This window comes from Ruditapes philippinarum, unplaced genomic scaffold, assembly GCF_026571515.1.
Source record: "Ruditapes philippinarum isolate M1 unplaced genomic scaffold, ASM2657151v2 ctg8065_1_1_1_1, whole genome shotgun sequence".
Taxonomy (NCBI): Eukaryota; Metazoa; Mollusca; class Bivalvia; order Venerida; family Veneridae; genus Ruditapes; species Ruditapes philippinarum.
Genome location: NW_026857701.1, coordinates 13,080 through 27,960, shown reverse-complemented (window position 1 = coordinate 27,960; position 14,881 = coordinate 13,080). Strand labels below are relative to the sequence as shown.

The window sequence follows — 14,881 nt, the reverse complement described above, 5'->3', positions numbered from 1 at the left end:
AACTTCATTTTCTTCTAGGCCCTTCAGTCATTGTATAATTTCACTCTGTGAATTTGCTTTTATTTTAATAATAAACATTAGTTTTTATAATCTATATGATTTGTGGTCAATATATCGTCAAAATGAGTTGTCATACTTATTTGCATTTATATTTGAAATGAGGTTGTTAAGAATGCTTAACTAACAAGATGAAGTGGTGTTCTCCAGACAAAATGAATGTCTTCACTTATTTTGGTATTGTTGTTGAATTATGTCTTTGTGTTTTACAATATATGAACAGATAAGTAAAATAAACAAATGGAATGAATACGTTTTTTCAAATACAATGGGATAAGCAATGCTATACATAAATGCAAATGTTGTCGTAGGAAATAACTAATGCTAACGAATTTGTTCCTATGAGGTTGCAGCAATTTTTCTTACAACTACCAACCGAATTTTCTTTCATTGATTTTATAATTTACTATTTTTCCGAAATTTGTAAAATTGACGAGTTTGTTTTCTTAACGTCATTTTGTAATTATATTGTAATTAATATTGTTAATAATATTGTTAATAGTGCCATGTTCCGACTGATTTTCATACGCAAAAGTTGAAGAGAAGTTAAAATAAATAAATCCACTGCGAGTAATAAACAGTCATAAATCAAAATCTTCTTGACCAGGTACCTGTAATGATATAATGACCGGTTGTTCTTGTAGTAGGAACATTTAAAACAAATTGCTTAAAATGACTTTATTTTACCCAAAAAAATGATACCAATATAGCCAAATACATTTATGAGACTTGAGTACGTTATTACAAAGGTCTTTTGATCAATACAAGCATTAAACATGATGTATATTGTTTTGATTATTGTTCAGTAGACATTCAGACTACATTTTGCTTCTGTTCTTATGCTTTGATAGAGATGATGGTTACGCCTTAAGATTCAGTTATAAAACATTTTATTAAAATGATAAGTTTTAAATGTATGTTGTGTTTCGATCTTTGATTTTAGATTTTACGTTTTAAACTAATGTTGTGATAAATGAAATACGAACAAACTAAAACAAGCAAACAGAATATTGCACAAACGAATATTATCTTCTTTGTTGTTGGGACATGTAACTAAAGCCTCTATTTGCAAATCAATGAATAATTTCCAGCAATGTCGAAATTCCTTTCAAATATTACTTTATTCAAGGTTGCATGGTATGCATAAAGTATATTCTCAAATGATGATCCTAGAAAAACCTTCATTCGTTTTATTTACGCTTAATTAAGAAAATGAATAGAAAAAATGGTTTGACATCATAAATTTGATAATTTAATACTTAATTACAGAAGCATTTTTAACACATGATGTTCCAATAAAAATAATATTCGATCAAATCTTATCAATTTAACTTCGTCTACATTTCAAGCCTAAAAAATCCATCCAAATACACAAAGTACACCATATAGCTCAAAATGACAAAAAAATGGTGGTGTGAAATAAAGATGTCATTATATATTTTTGAGAATAATACTGATTCTGTTGGATTCGTTAAAAGCTGTGAATCCTATATCAGGCTAGCGCCTCGTCCAATATGAATTTGACAGTTGTGTTTTCGTGTAATAGAATTCCGAAGTATATTCAACAATGGATATAACATGTTATCACTATTTATAAGGTACATCATTGAATGATAATAAAAAACGTGCGCCATGATTATTATAAGGACAACACAAAAATTAAATCGATATTTCCATTGTAACTTAAGTCCTTAATACTTTATTTGGTGTTCGAACATATGTTTGACGGCAATAGACCGCAAGCTACAAATATACCAAACAGTTTTGATTTACACAGTTTCACTTGTGCGTATTACAAATATACAAGCCTAAGTATAGATTTTGATTCCTTCTGATGCAATAAATAATTAAAACACGAATGAGAGTCCTTTCCTCAGGGAAATCACTTTCAGAAAAAGGCACAATAAATATAATTGTAATAATTATCATAATACTACAATATGAAAATGGTTTTCAATTTTCGCCCAGGAAATAAATATTGTAATTTTCTACAAACTAGTTGGATATCTGTACACTTAATTTGTATTTTTTCTAATTGATTCAGAGTTTTTATTTAAATCTGAATTTAAATCTGAATTCTTTTTACAATTGATAAGTGAATTTAATTGTAGTCTTTCAAATTTTGTCGACTGTTGAATTATGGTAATTTGAAAAAGTTGACCGTTCATTAGTGCATTCTGCTACATCTTTTTACGAACTAATCTTTTGCCTGTACCTTTGTCCTCTCCTCCTTTTTAAAATTGTGTTTTAAAAATAGTTCGTTATGCTAATACAATACACACAAACATTATTCGTCACAAATATACATATGTTCGCCAACATTTAAGCATGGGTTGATGTTTATATATCTCATATGCATTTGCCTTTTCGTGTATTTGACACGTGGCGTTTTATTGAAATTTCTTACATACACGACTCGGTCATGGTTATCGCAGTCGATTTACTCTTTTACTGATGATTGAACATATAGTTAAAACTAAAATGAATAATTATCATGTTTACAACCTTTGAAAACGCCCACAGACACCTTGAGGTCTGACCCTATCCCCAGCTTGATTAGCAAATAATTAAAAAATATTTTATTCAAATGACATCAGATAACACAAAACAACTGATCTTCAGGTTTATTCAAAATGTATAAATCAATCAGTCAGCAATTGTTTTAGCCACATCTAGTGCACGTATTTAATAAGTTCCGAGAATTGGCGATAATTTCCTTCATTTCAGTCTTGATGTGACAATAATTAAACAAATTATTAATTAAACCTGCCATATTTGTGTCAAGGATTTTATTATATTTCACTTGAATGATGAGCAAAGACACGTGTTCAGTGTTATTGTTAGGAAACTATATACATAAGATATGTCTTATCCGTTACAATGTGGCTTACATGGCTTTTCTTTGTTTGTTGGATTGGGTTTCACGTCATACCGACATAGTATAAGTCATATGGCGACATTCAAGATTTACCGGTGGAGGAAGACCTCAGGTGCCCTTCCGTGCATGCATGGCAACGTATCATTCACATACGCTGCGTTACCCAGTCTCAATATCTTAAATCTTTCTTGTTGCAAAAAATGACAAAACGTTCATAAATTTCATGGACGAGGAAAACATTTTATTTGCAAATTTTAAAAGATACAACGATGTTGACTATAAATTGATCGAAAACATTGAAATAAATCAGTCGTCTTTCTGTTAACCCCGACTTATTTTATTTTGAAAACTAAATAATACATATCCGTTTGTATTATTAACGCATCGCCTACACTTTTCAATATGTTCAATGTTAATTCCTGACAACTGAATAAATTGCATGTCAAAACAGATTAACCTCTAATTATCATATAAAATGTTTATAGCTCTTTTATCATTTATAGGCGGCATTACTAGAATATAACTTTAAATTATAATATTTTTGACATTGACAATGTCGTTTTCAACTATTTTACATGGCAATAAACAGAAACGTATACATGTTATAACGCAGGCACAGGCGATAAATTATCTATCTATTGCGTTTAAAACAACAGTAAAAGAGGCAAATTCTCTTAATAAAGAGAAAAACGCATTAAATAGATATAACATCATTATTTTGCTCACATAGGTGAAACACATATGCTCTCTTTCATTGCGTGAAGGTCAACTTTTATGAGTGTATATCTCTCTAATTGTTGCCACACTCAATATTACATTCATTTTAATTTACATTACAATTTTAAAATGATAAAAATAAACATTGTTTATCTAAAAGGTAAATTTATGTATTTATTTGTATCATAGTTTGGGGACCTTTCTGTTGAAAAAGTGTCAGAGTTAAATTGTATACATACATATACATGCACAGTGCCGTAACTGGAGTGCAGGTATCAGTTACCCGCACTCCAGATAATGCCCGACGATTGGTTCATTTTTGCCGGGGTTTGCATATTGTGACGGCAGTGAAAGGGAAAGGGGCAGAACTATCATATTCAAATGCTCATTCATTGGTTATTTTTTTCTGGGGTTTCATATTATGACAACAGGGAACGTGCTGTCATGTTTGACTATGATACAAAAGAGAAAGCACACCAAAACACTTGGCAATCTGATTTATACTCGGGGGCTACGCCCCCTCGTACAAATCAGATAGCCTCGTGTTTCGGTGCTCTTTCTATTACATAAGAAGGTCATCTATACTTTTCTCTTATAGAATAACCTCCCATTTTATAATGCAATGTTAAGCACGATTGTTACGTGTAAAAATGTATACATTAACCCTTTCCCACATGAGCATATTGTGAAAAATGGCCGTTTTCAGTGAAAAGCCTCCTGTTACAAGTTCAAACTGCTATGAAACTATGAAAAATGCTTCAATACTAATCAAACTTGGCACAAATGTTGACTGGACCATTGCCTTTGTAAGGACATGCTCAGTCTTAAATTTCCTGTTACCATGGCAACGAGGGGACATCTCAAAATTGCCAAAAATCACTATTTTGCCTCGATTTTTTCCATCAAAATTTATTTCAAAGTGCTGCAACTTCTCAAGGGATTGAGATAGAGTCAAAGGCTTTTCAGCGTTGGTTACACGTTACCTTATGATCGACCTGGGGTCATTTTCAGCCTCTCACAAGTCCAAAATTTTCTTGGCGATGAGGGGGACTCCGCCCCCCTTCAAACCCCCCAAACAGAAGGGGGCACATCCCCCTTCTGGCAACCCCCTGATGTATCTTTTGGATGGGGGCGGCGCCGAAAAAGTGCTCACTTTTTTAAGCAACATTTCTCAAACGAAAACATGTGTTTGGGGCCCAAATAGGACATTTTTTCACTATTTCAGGCCTAAAAAAAGGGGGGGGGGGGTCGAAAGTGCGTTGTTTCGCGTATATATGAGGTAAAGGGTTAACAAAAAATGATAAAAAACTTTGGAATCGTCCAAAATCTACTTTTTCCATGTTAACATGTGGTCTTTCATCTAATGTTGGTGAAAAATTGTTGTTTTGTAACATGTATAATTTTTTTAGTTAACCCTTTCCCACATGAGCATATTGTGAAAAATGGCCGTTTTCAGTGAAAACCCTCCTGTTACAAGTTCAAACTGCTATGAAACTATGAAAAATGCGTCAATACTAATCAAACTTGGCACAAATGTTGACTGGACCATTGCCTTTGTAAGGACATGCTCAGTCTTATATTTCTGTTACCATGGCAACGAGGGGACATCTCAAAATTGCCCCAAATCACTATTTCGCCTCGATTTTTTCCATCAAAATTTATTTCAAAGTGCTGCAACTTCTCAAGGGATTGAGATAGAGTCAAAGGCTTTTCGGCGTTGGTTACACGTTACCTTATGATCGACCTGGGGTCATTTTCAGCCTCTCACAAGTCCAAAATTTTCTTGGCGATTAGGGGGACCCCGCCCCCTTCAAACCCCCCAAACAAAAGGGGGCACATCCCTCTTCTGGCAACCCCCTGATGTATCTTATGGATGGTGGGCGGCGCCGAAAAAGTGCTCACTTTTTTAAGCAACATTTCTCAAACGAAAACATGTGTTTGGGGCCCAAATAGGACATTTTTTCACTATTTCAGGCCTAAAAGGGGGGGGGTCGAAAGTGCGTTGTTTCGCGTATATATGAGGTAAAAGGTTAAACATATTATTTAAGACTCGGTACAGTTTAAACATGTTAAAATCATTTGAAAAATGACAGATTAAAGCAAAACTATGCGAGTTGTGAACGTGCTTGTGCATTTAGTCGCTTATTTATTTATATTATTTTTCAACATTGGGTAGTGCTTCATATTTTTTTCATCGTTTCAGATTTCATGCCGCATATCAATGCCATTCATGGATATAGTGTTTTCATTTACATAGTAAACAATTTAATTCTTTGAATGTCTTTTAATCTGATTAAATCTGTATTGCTTTATTTCCTCTCAATGTCAGAAACAAATTTCATTAATGACAACGTATTTGATTAAAAAGTCAGTAATGGTAAAACATAATCGTTCAGAATACAAATTTAATTTTCCTTTTTATCATATTTATTTATTAAAAAAAAGGTTTTTGTAAGACCAGATATTTCTAACAGAAATATAGAAAATGTGAGGAAACATTTCATGTTTATAGCGAAGTATTTATATATGATAATAAATATAACGATATCGAACTTCTTTTATGAAGTCCCTTTCAACATAAATCAAGCAAGTTTTATAATTTTCTTTATTTTAATTACCGTTTCCCTTAATATATCAATTAAACTGACATTTGTTGAAATAATATTTTGTTTGTTACATTGCATATAATATAAAATTACACAATCCGTCTTTTTATCCCAAAGAACCACAATTTGGAACTGAATTTCTTTTTTTTTTAAGTCCTAAGGTTAGGAAACTTTAACATTTGCGATTTCAAGCTCACCTTTTTGAAGAAACATCTCCAGCTATTATCACAACCAGGTTGTTGTTTCCTTTGCTGTTCAGAAACTTAAACGTTTGCCATTATTTTTATTTCATTATATAGGTTTGCCTTCATACTTTGACACAAAAAGCTCTTTGGACAGGACCTTCAAGTACCCCAGATTTAACTTGGCTATGACTTATATATAACCTTTACCAAATTTGCCATAAGAAAAACATACATTTCTTTTCAAATATATATTTTATAATAATCTTAACATTAAAATAGAAATCAGCATGGTTTAATTGCTGAATAAGTTGTTATTATGTGTGACCTACACAGCCACGTACATGTATTTACATTTCCGTCTGCACTCTCCAGGCTGGGGGCAAGATCCCAGATAATGTCATATCCTGTTGAAAACATGCCAGTTCAGTGAAACACAAATGAAAACTGAATAAATTCATTTGAGTTTTCAAGAAAAAATGAAAAATGGGAAAGTGTGCGGGACCGGGTCCTGTGCGGAACACTGACTCTACACGTAAATTTTAAGGCAGTAAATCGATTCGCCCTTGTGTAAAATGAACACTCTGATTGCATAAACAATGATAGTGTACAACCTCGATTATGGGTGGGTACGATCACAAATTTAATTACTCATGGAACAATTTCAGGAATTTAAAGTTTTCGGTGCATGTTGATTCTCTAATAAAGATTGGGCTTGAGACTGTAATTGAGAGGTTATAAATTGTTCAGTTGATTTCAAAATGGAATAGATATATCGGATATGCCACATCAGTTATAGAGTAGAATAGAATAAAATAGAATGTTGGGTTACAAACTGCCAAATTTGCATGGGCCTGTTGGGATGCACATATTTTGAAACCGTGTGTCTTTCTTGATTTTTAAGTGTTTCCGGCGTGTTAAACTCTACATGTTTTTATTTCTGGACTATTTTTCGAAAAGAAATTTTATAAAATGTATATATACGCATAAATTATTGATAAATTACCTATTCTAATACAACTTAAAGGAAAAAGACAAACAGACAAATTAAAATTAAACGATAATTTGAGAGGAGCTAGAGACGAATTGATACAGGTGCGAACTGACAGGTAGCTATGCGTGAATGGGACGAATCGTTATTTTGCTATTTTGCCATGAGTTGCTGCCCTTTTAAAACAATCCGCCATGCACTAGTATAATGAAAAGTCAAATTTCTGTTCATGTTATTTGGAAAGAAAGCAGTATTTAAATTAAACGGGATGTTTGGTATGCATTTTTATCGACTCCTGAAATTACTTTAACGATGCTTTATAATTCATTATATTTATGATAAGGAAAATCAGTATGTAGTTTTAAGTAGATAATTTTTAGCAGTTCAGACCTCCTTATGTTACTGGGATCCACAGGCAGTCGGTGTGATTGTCTGCTGAGATACACGGAGAAGATGTAAAAGTAAAACCTATCTAAAAAACCCCATTATTTAGGCCCTCAATATTCACACATTATTCCCTGCATGACAAGGTCTTGAAATAACATAGTAAACAAAAGGGCAAGTAAGTAAATAAAGAACTGAATCAACAATTTTTATCCGAGAGTGGTTTTGTTGTTTTTTACTTCGACTTGGAAAGTGTGTCCACGATTCAGACTGCATGACATCTGAAACGAAACAAAAATAAAGCACAAATAGACAGGAATAGATTTTGTATGGTAAACTCTGATTCATGATCTAAGTGTGACTTAAACCAGCTATTACTCATATCTGCGGATATGACTTAAAATACCGGACGTGACTTACATTTTATTATTTCTGTCTTGATACGTTGTTTTGTAATTATGAAATGATATTACATTTACAAATTTTTTTAACGTTTAGGACCTATACATTTCGGCTTCAAAACCGGGGTCTTTTCAGCATCTTTTGTAAATTTAATAAATTTTAAGATGTAAGATACTGACAAATATGAGTTATAATATTATATACAAAATGTAATGAAATTTCCCTGGGGAAAATTATTTATAGGATAGTTTATATAAACTATCAGCATTAAATCTGAATGTACATTTATATATAAATATTTGTTATCAAAAATCATAAAATAGCTTTCATAAAAAGGATGTTGATTAAACATGTATTTATATGTTGACATATAACAGATTAGAGATCATTAGTTAAAGAAGTTTGAAAGATGTATAACACACATTATGTTTGTTAATGGAAGTGGCTAGCATTACGTACATTTTCACAAAGAATGATTTAAATTAAATACATATTTTTTTCTAAATTTTGTGATCACTTTTAATCCGGTGTCCGGCCTGCGTCTGTTAACTTTCACTTTAAACAACATCTCCACACAAACTGCTAAGCCAATTTCATTCAAACTTCACAGGAATGTTCCAGTGGTCACCAATAATAAATTGTAATTGTTCAAATAATGTAATTCTATGCAGAACTCTGGTTTGTTCAAATAAAAGCCATCGGGTGAAAACTAGCCCCAACGTAAAAACCTTAAAAAATCTTCTTTTAAAAAACTCAAACAGCTAGAGACTTAGATATTAAGATATTAAGCATGAAACATTTTCTAGTGGGTGTATACCAATTTGATTCAAATAAAAGCCCTGAGGCCAACTTCCAAGTTGGCCCCACCACGGGGGATCATTTATTTTCTTGGATTATATGTTTAAGTAAAATGTTTAAATATCTTTTGAAAAATTGAAAGAGCTAGAGCTTAGATACTAAGCATGAAACATCACCTAGAAGGTCTCTTCCAAGTTTGTTCAAATAAAAGTCCTAATGTCAAAATTGGCTCTGCACCAGGGGTCATTGATTGTCCTTATATGTATATAGTAAAAACCTAAATTATCTTCTTTAAAAAAAAATCCTAAAGAGGTAGAGCTAGGATATTTAGCATGCAACATCTTATAGGTGTCTCTAAAGTTTGTTTAAATAAAAGCCCTGGAGCGAGATATTCCACTACCGCACTACCGAATTGGGATAGGGGGCCATCTAACTGTAAACAGAACAAAAGAGAACAATAGAGTTCATTCCGTTACAATAGAGTTAGGGGCCATTGTCCCTCTATTAAAATCAAGAAAATAACAAAAGAAATGGCCTCTTATTACATTTTGGCCAGATGTCCGTCCGTCCATCCGTCCGTCTGTTCTCTTTTGTGTCGCACATAGCTCAAAACGTATTTGACCTAGTCATGAAACTTTACAGGAATGTTGATCAGCATGTGTAATTGTGCACCTGGGTATTTTTGTGTGGCTTTATTAGCTCACCAGAGCCGAAGGCTCATGGTGAGCTATTAGTATCAAAGGGGGATGCTCCGGCGTCCGTCGTCAACAATCGTCTTCTTCTCTGAAACTACTGGGCAGATTTAGTTCAAATTTGGTCTGTAGCATCCTTGTGACGATCACACTTGAATTTGATCATGTCATTCCAATTGGCCCCTTTTAGGGGTCATTAGAGCTAAAAATAGATAAACCTTTAAACATCTTCTTCTACAGAACTTATTGATGGATGATCACCAAACTTTGTCTGTAGCATTCTTGGGTAGTGTTTTATCAAGTTTGCTCATATTAATTTGATTGGCCCCTTTTAGGGGCCGCTAAAGCTAAAAATAGAAATACTGTTAAATGTCTATTTCTAGAGAACTAATTGATGGATGATCACCAAACTTTGTCTGTAGCATTGTTTGGTAGTCTTTTATCAAGTTTGCTAATATTATTTTGATTAGCCCCTTTTAGGGGTCTCTAGGGCTAAAAATAGAAAAACCTTTAAACACCTTCTTCTACAGAACTAATTGATGGATGATCACCAAATTTTGTCGACAACATTCTCAGGTAGTGTTTTATCAAGTTTGCTCATATTCATTTGATTGGCCCCTTTTAGGGGCCACTAAAGCTAAAAATAGAAATACTGTTAAATGTCTATTTCTAGAGAACTAATTGATGGATGATCACCAAACTTTGTCTGTAGCATTCTTGGGTAGTCTTTTATCAAGTTTGCTAATATTATTTTGATTGGCCCCTTTTAGGGGCCGCAAAAGCTAAAAATAGAAATACCTTTAAATGTCTATTTCTACAGAACTAATCGATGGATGATCACCAAACTTTGTCTGTAGCATTCTTGGGTAATCTGTTATCAAGTTTGCTCACATTAATTTGATTGGCCCCTTTTAGGGGCCGCTAAAGCTAAAAATAGAGAAACCTTTTAACATCTCCTACTTCGGAACCAATTGATGGATGATCACCAAACTTTGTCTGTAGCATTCTTGGGTATTCTTTTATCAAGTTTGCTAATATTAATTTGATTAGCCCATTTAGGGGCCACTAAAGCTAAAAATAGAAAAAACCTTCAAACATCATTTCTTACTAAAATAATTGATAGATGATCACCAAACTTTGTAGCATTCTTAGCTGATATTAATTTGATAAGCCCTGTTTAAGCTAAAGCTTAAATGCCCCAGGTCATGGCATTTCTTCAAATTATTGTTTAAACATATTCTATGCTTAAGTTTAATATGAGAATATATTGACATTCCAACACTGAAAATCAGTCGTTTCTGGTGAGCGACTCAGGGCCATCATGGCCCTCTTGTTTAGTATTTTTAGAGTTATTGCCCTTGATTTAGTAAAAATTTGCAATTTTCAACATGTGTCCCACGTAACGCAACAGGTATTTGACCTAGAATCATGCAACTTTACAAGAATGTTGATCAGCATGTGAAGTTGTGCACCTGGGGTTTTGCTTGTGGATTTGTTTTGGTAGAAAAGATTTATAAGATGATTTCTGGGTCAAGTTAGAATATGGATCATCTGGGGTCAAATGCAAGGTCACACAATCCAAATGTGTAAAAACCTTTTTAACACTCTAGAGGTGACTGTTTTGGTCCAGATATTCTGAGAGTGTTCGGAAAGCTTTTTTTACATAATTTGAAGGCCAAAGTGGAATATGGGTCATCTCAGGTCAAAAACTAAGTCACACAACCCAAATATGGAAATGCCTTGTTAAAATTCTTGGGGCTACTGCTTTTGTCAAAATATCCTCTTTATTGGTCAGTTAGGTTGGATAGAAGAATTGTAGGTCAAGTTTGAATATGGGTCATTTTGGGTCATAAAGTAGGTCACACAGACCAAAACCTTTTAACGTATAAACACTATAAATGTACTAGTCTCAGCCTAAATATTTCAGAAAATTTAAGCAAAGTTGTTCAAATCATTTGTAGGTCAGATTTGAATATGGGTCATCAGGTGTCAGCCAATCTATGGAAAAACCTTGTTTACATTTGCTTTTATTTTCAGGTGCAGATATGAACATACAGCCCTAGAAGCCATCAGAAGTGACAAATTAGGATAACATTCTGGAGAATAAACCTTCTGCATGTACTACCTGTGCTAGTTTATTCAGACATGAGCAATAAATGTAAAGTTTGTGATTGCACATTCAGCTGTATGGGCAATTTGAAACAACACGTGGAAATTCACACTGTGAAGAAACGTTATAAATGTTATAACTGCGATGCCACCTTCATCGGTATGAGAAGTCTGGAGCTACATGTTTTGAGACATGCTGGAGAAAAACCTTTTAAATGTGATGTATGTTTTCGTACTTTCACCAAAAAGTGTCATCTGAATGAACACAAAATGATACATACTGGAGAAAAACCCTTTTCATGTAGTGTATGTAATTGCACATTCATCAAAAAATGCAATCTGAAGCATCACATGAAGATACATACTGGAGATAGACCTTTTAAATGTGAAATCTGTAATGGTACATTCAGCAATATGGGCAATATGAAGCGACACATGACAATGCATAGCGGAGAAAAAAAACCTTGTAAATGTTAAGTCGGATAAGACGTCCAGCAAACTGAGCGCTCTGAAGGTAGTCATGAGAACCACGATACTGGAGAAAAAAACAAACTTGTCAATGTAATGTATTGTAATGGCAACTTTAGCATTAATATGTATCAGAAGAAACACATGGGGAGACAACTTGAGAACAAACTTTAATGTTTTAAATGTCAAGTCTGTTTTGTACATTCAGTGATGTGAGTAACATGAATAAACACTTAAGATTGTGAACTATCTGCAACACAGTGGCGTCTCTTTACAAAGCTACCAAGAGAGTAGGGACCAGTTGGTAAAATTACTTCATTCGGACCTATTTCCTGTCAAAAATTGCTGTTGGGAGTGTATAGTATCCATGAATAATTGTTCATGATTTGAAAAAATAAGAATTTTGTTTTTTAATGCACTTTCAATAAGAATTTACATGTTATCTATTTTGAAGTTTTATGTTCTTTGTTGATAATAAAATACTGTCAAATTACTCATTTCTTCTAAACTTTGACATTTTAAAAATAATGTAGATGATTCATACTTGGACAATACAACAAGTGTATCTAAACAGACTTATAAAAAATTAATAAATGGATTTGTTTAACCCGTTCATTTGTTTGCCTTTAGGAAAAGTAAAATGTTGAGCGTTGATAACAAGGGCTACAATAATTGCAATGCAAGTAGCATATGGTCAAACATTGAAATTGAATTGAAATTCTATTGTCCATTATTATATCATTATCCCAGAAATTGCATTAAAGTAACATGATAACAAAATATGGCCTAAAAAACTACAAGAAAATTCTATGATATGAAGTCTGTTTTTTATTGTTTCTTCTTAGAAAATGAAATAATGCACGTGACATGTAATCAGGGAAGGCTTAATGAGCATTTCAAACATCTGACAGTATGTAGTTGAAAATTATCTTTTAAGTTTCTTATTATATATTATTTTTCATTTAGAACCATAACGTATGCCCGGTTGATATGCGTAGGCATAAACCTAAAAATATACATTTAATTTAGTTTAATCAATCACAATGTTAATTTGAGTTGCAATGTTATACAATTATAAAAAAAATATAATTGTAAATTTATTGATGGCAAAAGCTATGTCTCCAGCTTTTCAAGAAATATCAAACCCTGAAGTTGTGATCACCTAAGAATATATTTTTTTCAAATTGCTTCCCATCGAAACTGCATTGTTTTTAGCTCACCTGTCACAAAGTGACATTTCGAGCTTTTGTGATCGCTTTTCGTCCGGCGTTTACTTTAAACGACTCTCCTCATAAACCACTAGGCCAATTTCATCCAAACTTCACAGGAATGTTCCCTTGGTAGTCAACTTTAAAAATTGTTCAAAGAATTTAATTCCAAGCAGAACTCTGGTTGCCATTGCAACTGAAAGAAAAAACTTAAAATATCTTCTTTTAGAAAACCGAAAGAGCTAGAGCTTAAATATTTGGCATCATCTAGTCATAAATGCCCTGGGGTCAAAATTGGCCCCGCCCCAGGGGGTGGGGTTCATTGATTTTCCTTATTTGTATATAGTAAAAAATTAAAATGAAAAACCCAAATAGCTAGAGTTTAGATATTATGCATGAAACATCCTCTAGCGGGTGTCTACTGAGTTTTTTCAAATAAAAGCCATGGGACAAAAATTGGCCCCGCCCTAAGGGTTCATTGATTTTCCTTATTTGTATATAGTAAAAAAATAAAAAATAAATTGCGACTATAGCTTGTTTCTTAAAGGCAAATAAATGCCAATGTATACTTATTTGGAGCTATAACATTAAATACCTTCATCGAGACTCCGCCACGTCGTTCTAAGGGGCAAATACTTCGCCACGTCGTTCTAAGGGACAGAGACATACCGTTAATGTTTCTGCTTATTGTACTTACTACTTAATATACATTACTGGCATATACACGTTATACATTGGATGTTAACCTGTTGTTTGATATATTCAATAAATTTATTTATCGTTTACTTAATTAAGTACACTACGTTTTTGAATTCAAAATGGACTATACCTCTATTTGCATTACCTTGCTAAATGTCACATAAATTATTATGAACTCGCATGAACATAAATGCTAATTTTCTTTGAATTTATGATGATCATGCTATATAATCAATTCAGTAAATGGAATCCTTTAATTCAGACATTGTGACCTTGACTGTGCCACAGTCAATGATAAAGCGATACGTGATTCTCCCGGTAGACGAAATCTGACCCTATTGGAAGTAAATAGTTTGATATTCTCCCATTCTCCCGATGCGACGTCACGATGCAGATCATTTGTATTTGCATATTATTTTGCAAAACGTGATATCTCTATTCATCACAAAATTATGCAATATGTGTATGTCTTACAAACATAATGAATTGTCAATGCTTTGTACAGTGGTCGCAGCCGTTTTAGCAAGTATCAGTTCATGCTAGAAACATATAATTTTAATGTATGAACATTGTTGATAGAATTTTCAGCATTCTAAAATAGGTAGAGATTTAATCACCGTACATTTCCGTAATATTCCGACAAAATTAAAAATATACTATGCTCATATTTGATTTTAGAAAATATTGATA

The 14,881-nt window shown here is 33.0% G+C and overlaps 1 long non-coding RNA gene across 1 annotated transcript; it reads left to right on the top strand.

Annotated features, from left to right (window-relative positions):
• Positions 1-7,598: 7,598 nt before the first annotated feature.
• LOC132750621 (uncharacterized) lies at positions 7,599-12,726 on the top strand. The gene is made up of 2 exons (XR_009628581.1): positions 7,599-7,706; positions 11,745-12,726. It is a non-coding gene; the product is annotated as an uncharacterized LOC132750621 (long non-coding RNA).
• Positions 12,727-14,881: the final 2,155 nt, after the last annotated feature.